Source organism: Bison bison, unplaced genomic scaffold (assembly GCF_000754665.1).
Source record: "Bison bison bison isolate TAMUID 2011002044 unplaced genomic scaffold, Bison_UMD1.0 scf7180017864375, whole genome shotgun sequence".
NCBI lineage: Eukaryota > Metazoa > Chordata > Mammalia > Artiodactyla > Bovidae > Bison > Bison bison.
Window position 1 is genome coordinate 5087885 of NW_011494947.1, and position 6732 is coordinate 5094616.

Consider the following 6732-nt stretch of genomic DNA (forward strand, 5'->3'; position numbering starts at 1 on the left):
GCCCACACTCCAGCAGAATGGCCAGCTTCTTTGTGAGTCATGCATTTTACAGCCTGGGTGGAGACCTGGTGGCCCTGGGGGTTGGGGGATGCTCACCTGGCTCTTCCAGTCTGACCTCCCCCTGCCCTTGTGACTTTGAGCAAGTCACTCCCCCTCTCAGAACCCCAGCTCCCTCTGGGCTGAAACCAGACACTACTCTCAAGGAGGTCAGGATCAAGGGAGGCGAGGGGCCTGCGACAGGCTCAGGGCAGTGAGGGCTGCACAGGGCGCTGCAGCTGTGGAGGTGACGCTCTTCCTGAGGATGGTTCCTGCAGAGGTTTGGAGGGGAAGAGCGTCCCACAGGAAGAGAAGGGGGTGGGAAAGGATGACATTTCTGTCCCAGAAGCAAGGGGGATGGGATGGAGGAGGTTGACAGGGACAGGCAGGCAGTGGGGTCAGAGGTTGGCTGTAAGCAGGGTGGGGAGGCTGGGGGGGCGGTGCCCAGGGTAGGGAGCAGGAGTATCCTGCAAGCCTGAACAGGAGGGAGTCAGGCAGGGCTGCAGCCCTGGCCAGGTGTGTGAGCTGTGAATCCCTCCAACCTCTCAGCAAAAGGACTTGTTTACTCCATGTTGGCAGGAGGTAGGGGGTCCGTGACTCTGGGAGATTACAACCTGTTTAGTCAGATAAGATGCCCTTGGGAGCGGAGGCCTAACAAAGGGTGACTGTGAGACAAGGGCAGGCAGCCTGCCGGGGATGGAAAAGAGTTCTCCTGGGCACTGCGCCAGCGGGATGGGGACCACGGAGCTGGCGGGTGGTGAGAATGGCCCCCGCCTTTGCCTCAGTTCACATATATGTTCACTGTCGGTAGCCACGGGCCATGTGCTGTGTGAGGTGCAATTGATGAGGGAGGGGATGTCAGGAGGGAAGAAGGGCCCGAATGGAAGCCTGGCGGGGGAACCCACAGCCCCGCTCGGTAGGCAGTGGGGCGGCCAAAGAAGGGAGCAGTGGAAGATGAGACCACTAGGGACAGGGTGGCAGAAGGCCGCGAGGGCCAATCCGAGGGGCAAAGCCTCCATCCTTCCTGCTTGGAGAGGCCGTCCTTGCTCAGACAGCAGCAGGATGAGGAGGTGGCTGGGAGGCCTGGAGTCCGGGCCCAGGGTGACCAGACAGTAATGGTGGTGGTGGTGGGTGTATCCGAGGGGCGGGACTCCCGGCAAAGTCATTACATGGGGGAGCCTAGGGATCCACCCGGGAAGGGGAAACAGGGACGTGACACACTTCCAGCCCCACGTAAAGGCTATTGGGAATTGGGGTCCAGGCAGAGGTTTCAGGGGGTGCGGGGGGCGGGATTTCTTCCAGAATGCTGTGGTCTCCTGTCTCCCCACCAGTGGCACAAAGGGGACGCCAGCAGGAGGGAGTCAAGACGGGTTGGTTGCTGGGGGTGGACCCTGGGATAGCCCAGTTCAGAATCAGCAAGTAGGACTTTGATGGAAGATGTTGAGAGCAAGAGGCCTGGGGTCCAATCCTCAACCACCCCGTGCTCTTACCTCCTCAGAATAGACCCAGCCGAGACAGGGCCACTCTTGGCCAAACTTAGCTTCCTGAAGCCACCTCATCGTGGCCAGCTTTGCTCTGAAACCTTCACTGGCTTCCCACCATGGTCAGGACCACGTCCACCTCCTAGTTGGGGGTTCAGGGCCCTCCCGTGAACCCTTTTACCCGGGTACCCCTCCTTGGGGGAGGGGGCATCTCCCACCCGCTGCCAACCTCACATGCACTGCTTGAAGCAACCACTCCAGCTGTTTCCTGCGGATGCTCTGCTGTCTGGCCAGGACCGCCCAGGGCAGCTCCACACCCCAGCCCCATGTGCTGGACGCGTGGATCCAGCTATGCACCTCAAAGAGTGGCCGCCTCAGATGTGTCCCCTGATGCCGGTGCACTGGAATTCTTTTTTAGCTAGAGTATTTTCAATTTTTTTTTTTAATTGGTTTCATTCTGTATGGTTATATTTTAGGTATTTTTTTATGTTTTAAAATAACTTGAACTATACAAGCACGATGGGCTTCCCTGGTGTCTCAGATGGTAAAGAATCTGCCTGCAGTGCAGGAGGCCCAGGTTTGATCTCTGGGTCAGGAAGATACTCTGGAGAAGGAAATGGCAACCCACTTCAGTACTGTTGCCTGGAGAAACCCACGGACACAGGAGCCTGGCAGACAATGATGCATGATGTTGCAGAGTTGGATACAACTGAGCTACTAACACAACATACAAACACTGTAAGATAGAAAGCAAGGGGATCACCCAGTTCTGCTCCCTGGTGACAGTCTAATCTTCCAGATTTTTCTTCCATGTACCTTTTTCATTTCCCTCCTTCCCTTCCTTCCTTTTTCTCCTTCCCTCCTTCCCTCCTGCTTCCCTCCCTTCCTCCTGTCTTCTCTCTCTCTCTTTTTTCTTTCTTTAGATTGTAGCTGGGAAAAAAAAAATCCTGAAACTTTAATATCTCAGCACTGGTGGAAAATCCATAGATCATATGCAAAGGAAATAATGAAAACAGGTGCCTAATATATTTTTTGTTCAGTCTGTAAGATTTCAAAAATTTTTTTATTGTGGTAAAAAAAAAAAAAAACATATGATTTACCACTTACCCTTTTTTAAGTGCACGGTTTAGTAGTAGTAAGTATATTTACATTGCGTTTTTTTCCATTGTGAAACAGACCACAGAACTTTTTCATCTTGCATATCTGAAACTCTAAACCTATCAAACAACTGCTCTGGATTTCCCCTTCCCCTCCGCCCCTGGTAACCATCACTCTTTCTGTTTCTACAAATTTGACTGCTTGAGACCCTTTGTATAAATAGAATCATACAATATTTGTCTTTTTGTGACTGGCTTATTTCACTTAGCCTAATGTCCTCATGGAGAAGGCAATGGCACCCCACTCCAGTACTCTTGCTTGGAAAATCCCATGGACGGAGGAGCCTATTAGGCTGTAATCCATGGGGTCGCTAAGAGTTGGACACGACTGAGCAACTTCACTTTCACTTTTCACTTTCATGCATTGGAGAAGGAAATGGCAACCCACTCCAGTGTTCTTGCCTGGAGAATCCCAGGGACAGGGGAGCCTGGTGGGCTGCCGTCTCTGGGGTCGCACAGAGTCAGACACGACTGAAGTGACTTAGCATAGCATAGCAGTGTCCTCAAGGTACATCTATAGACGCTTGTTGTATTTAAGAAACGTGTTTCGAAGCCTTTAAGGCAGAAGTGAAAGTCCTGCCTTCACTCAGGGGATCCTGTGCCCACCCTTGCTCTCTTTGTTTTGCTTTAGTTCATCAACTTTAAGATACCATTGATTTGATTATAAGACAGAGCTATTTCAGGGACTTCCCTGGTGGTTACGTGTCTGAGGCTCCGCACTCCCAGTGCAGGGGGCCCGGGTTTGATCCCTGGTCGGGAAACTAGATCCCACCTGTTGCAACTAAGGGTTTGCATGCCACAGCCAAAGAGCAAAGATCCCATGGGCTGAAAATAAGACCCAGCAAAGCCAAATAAATATTAAAGAAAAAAAGTTGAAAAAACAGATACCATTGATTCAATTATAAGACAAAACTATTTCAATGACTTCCCTGGTGGTCCAGTGGCTGACTCCACACTTCCAATGTAGGGCATCCAGGGTCGATCCCTGGCCAGGGAACTAGATCTCTCTTGCCACAATTCAGAGTTCACATGCAGTAGCTAAAGACCCTGTGTGTAGGAGCAAAGACAGAAGACCCCAGGTGCCACAACTAAGACCCGGCACAGCCTAATAAATAAATATTAAACAAAACCAATTTCAGAGATGTTAAAATGGAGAAAGAAATTATAGGGCTAGATTTTATGCCACACACACACGTTTAGAATTATTTTCACTCAGGTGGGATAAGATCAATGCAGTTGGGCCCTTAGCCTCTTCCTCTTGCCCCCTAGCTGCATAGACCTCCAGCTTCCCTTCTTTCGCTGACTCTAGGGCGGTTGCCAGCTCCCCACCCTGACTGTCTGTACCATTGCCCCTCCTATCAGTTGGTCTGCACTGTACACCTTCTGTGCCCACTCGTGGGATTCCTAAGAGCAGAGAGTCACACGGATGATTGACATCAATTTGCTTTCCCCAAAGGTTGCGCCCATGCACACAACCACCTACAGCTTTTGAGAGGGCCTTTCAAACAATTTCCAGGGCAGACTTTCTGACCCACGACTCACCCCTCCCACAGACGGGGAAACTAAAATCCCAACGAGTGAGAGCCTTGTCTGATGTCACAGGTGGCAGTGTTGGGATTAGACCCAAGCCTCCTGGTATCCAGGATGCTGTTGTTGCTAAAAAGAAGCCACCCATCTAAGGTGGCCTCACTCTCCTGAGAGTCTTACCCTCTGGCTTAAACACCTTCCATGGCTCCTTAGTGCCTGCAAGACAAGTTCCAGATTCAACCCACTCTACCATCTGGGGCTGCTGTCTTCAAGGTCGTGATATGGTCTAGCAGTCAAGTGCATGAGTTCTGAAGCTACGTGGTCCTAGGCTCTCATCTCTGCTCTGCTACTTCATTCAGCAACTATTGCTGTGTCCCCATCTCATGAAAAATGCTGGGTAAATACTTCGCTCTCTACCTGGGAACCCCAGGCAAGCTCTTTTACAGCTGTGACCCTCATTTTCCTTGTGTTTAAGGACTGCAGACGTGGTCTGAGTCCAGCGCTCTGCCCAGCACTTGGTGCCCAGTGAGCCTCATTAATGGGAGCTGTTCTTTGCATCAGGACTATCAGTCCCCATTTGTGCCCACAGCATTCTTAATGTCCCACATCCTCAAGCTGGCCTCACTGGGAACTGCCTGGCAGCTGCATGGGGACAGGGCTGTTTTTGTTTTTTAAATAATCTTCTACACTACCACTGGCTCAGATGGTAAAGAATCTGCCTGCCAAGCAGGAGATGCAGGTTTGATGCCTGGGTCAGGAAGATCCCCTGGAGAGGGGAATGGCAGCCCACTCCAGTGTTCTTACCTGGAAAATCCCATGGACAGAGGAGGCTGGCGGGCTACAGTCCCTGGGGTTAGAAAGAGTTGGACACGATTGAGCATGCACACACGCACGCAGCCACTGGCTGGGAGATGGATATGTGGGTGATCTTCAGAGTTCTGGGGAGTTACAGTCCCAGAGAAGCTCTTGAGGCCCCTTCCAACAGAGGAGGAGGAATTCTGGGTGGCTGTTGGCCCAGAGACTTCAGGGCAGGATCTGAGGAGGGGCTGGGGGCTTGTCTGGACAGCAAAGCCCCCAGAACACATACCTTGGTCCCCTCCACCCCGGTTCTGGCCTCTCTCTCTGCCATGGATTTGCTGTGGGATTTTGTGCAAAGAGCCTCTCCTCTCTGGGCGTCAGCTTCCCCAGCAGTCATAGAAGAAGTCTGGTCCGGTCCCCCTGGAGTGATGCAGGTACAGTGGAAGTAACAGAGGAATGAAAACCCCTCGGGAAGCTGCACAGTGCCACCTGGGGGTGCATGGCCTGGCTTCCCACCAGGGCTCCGCTCCGGTCCAGCGCCCCCTCCCTTCCCGGTCCGTTCTCCCTGCCTCCCTCCCTCCCTCCCTCCCTCCCTGCCATCACGGAGCGCTGGCTCCCGGCATGCCGCGCGCCGCTGACAGCCTTATAAATAGTCTCCTTTGCGGCGGCTGGCGAGGACAGGGAGGGCACGCACTGGCCCCTGTGCCCACCCTCACCCTTCCCCCAGGTCAGTGTGTGCCCGTGTGTGTGCTTGTGCACGTGTGTTAGGGCGGGGGGCGCCCCTGCCGGGAGTGGGGAAGCTACACGCACCTGGGGGAATTGTGTGTCTGTGCGTGTCGGGGTCTCCTCAGGCTTCATAAGGCTGTGTTCGTATCCCAGCTTGTGATCTGTAAGTATCTGCCTGGCGGTATTCCCCAGGCTCTGCACTAGATGTCTGTGCCACACTGTGTGTGTCCTGGGGATGGGGGTGTGTGTGTGTGTGTTGCTGTCCCTCCTGGCCTCCGTGACAGTCACCCCTTTGTCCCGCTGGCACTCCTGGGGCTCCAGGTCCCTGCCCTTGGCCCGTCTCAGCTGGGGACCTGGGAGGAGAGCTGTGACTGGGCTCCCTACCCTAGGACCTGGGAAGGGTTAGCCTAGGTGTTGGGAGGAGCTATCCTGGCATGTCATTTTGAGTGCTGGGGGGACAGGAAGCCCCCTGGATGTTTGGCCCCCTGCCCCAGCCTCCTGAAAGGGCAGGGGCTCAGAGGGACCCCTGAGCCAGTCCGTGGGGCCTTTCCTGAGTGCCATTCAGCTACCTACCTGGGACCCTCCAGCAGCAGCTGGACTAGGCTTGGGGACTCTCGCCCAGAGAGGGGACCCCAGCTGCCCAAGGTCACACAGCTGAGTGATAAGAGTTGGGACTTGAACGCTAGCCAGTTGCCAACCACTGAGAAGGCTGCTTCTGGTCAGGAGCTGGGAGGCCTGGCTCTTGCCCTAGTCTTGCCTTGTGATTGAGGTGAAGTCGCGGTCCCTTTGGGCCTCGGCCTTCTGGGCCCCTCAGCAGGCCACCCAGTCATGTGAGGAGTTGCCGTGGTCCTGACCTGGGGGCCTTATAAGGCCTGGGTGCTGAGGCCGTAACCCAACTCTGCCCTGGACCCTTGGCCTCTGTGAGGACTCCTCACAACCCAAGTTATTTTGGACCAAGAAGCGGCAGGTGCCAGCAGGGCAGAGGGGCTTAGGTTACCAGGAGGGGG

General features: G+C 54.1%; 1 protein-coding gene across 1 annotated transcript in view; it reads left to right on the forward strand.

The window, feature by feature from the left end:
* The first annotated feature begins 5620 nt into the window (after positions 1-5620).
* Positions 5621-6732, forward strand: part of AK1 (adenylate kinase 1) — a 10883-nt gene continuing 9771 nt past the window's right edge. The window contains exon 1 of the mRNA XM_010856887.1: positions 5621-5726. The gene's annotated coding sequence lies outside the window, so the exon portion shown is untranslated. The remainder of the gene's footprint in view (positions 5727-6732) is intronic.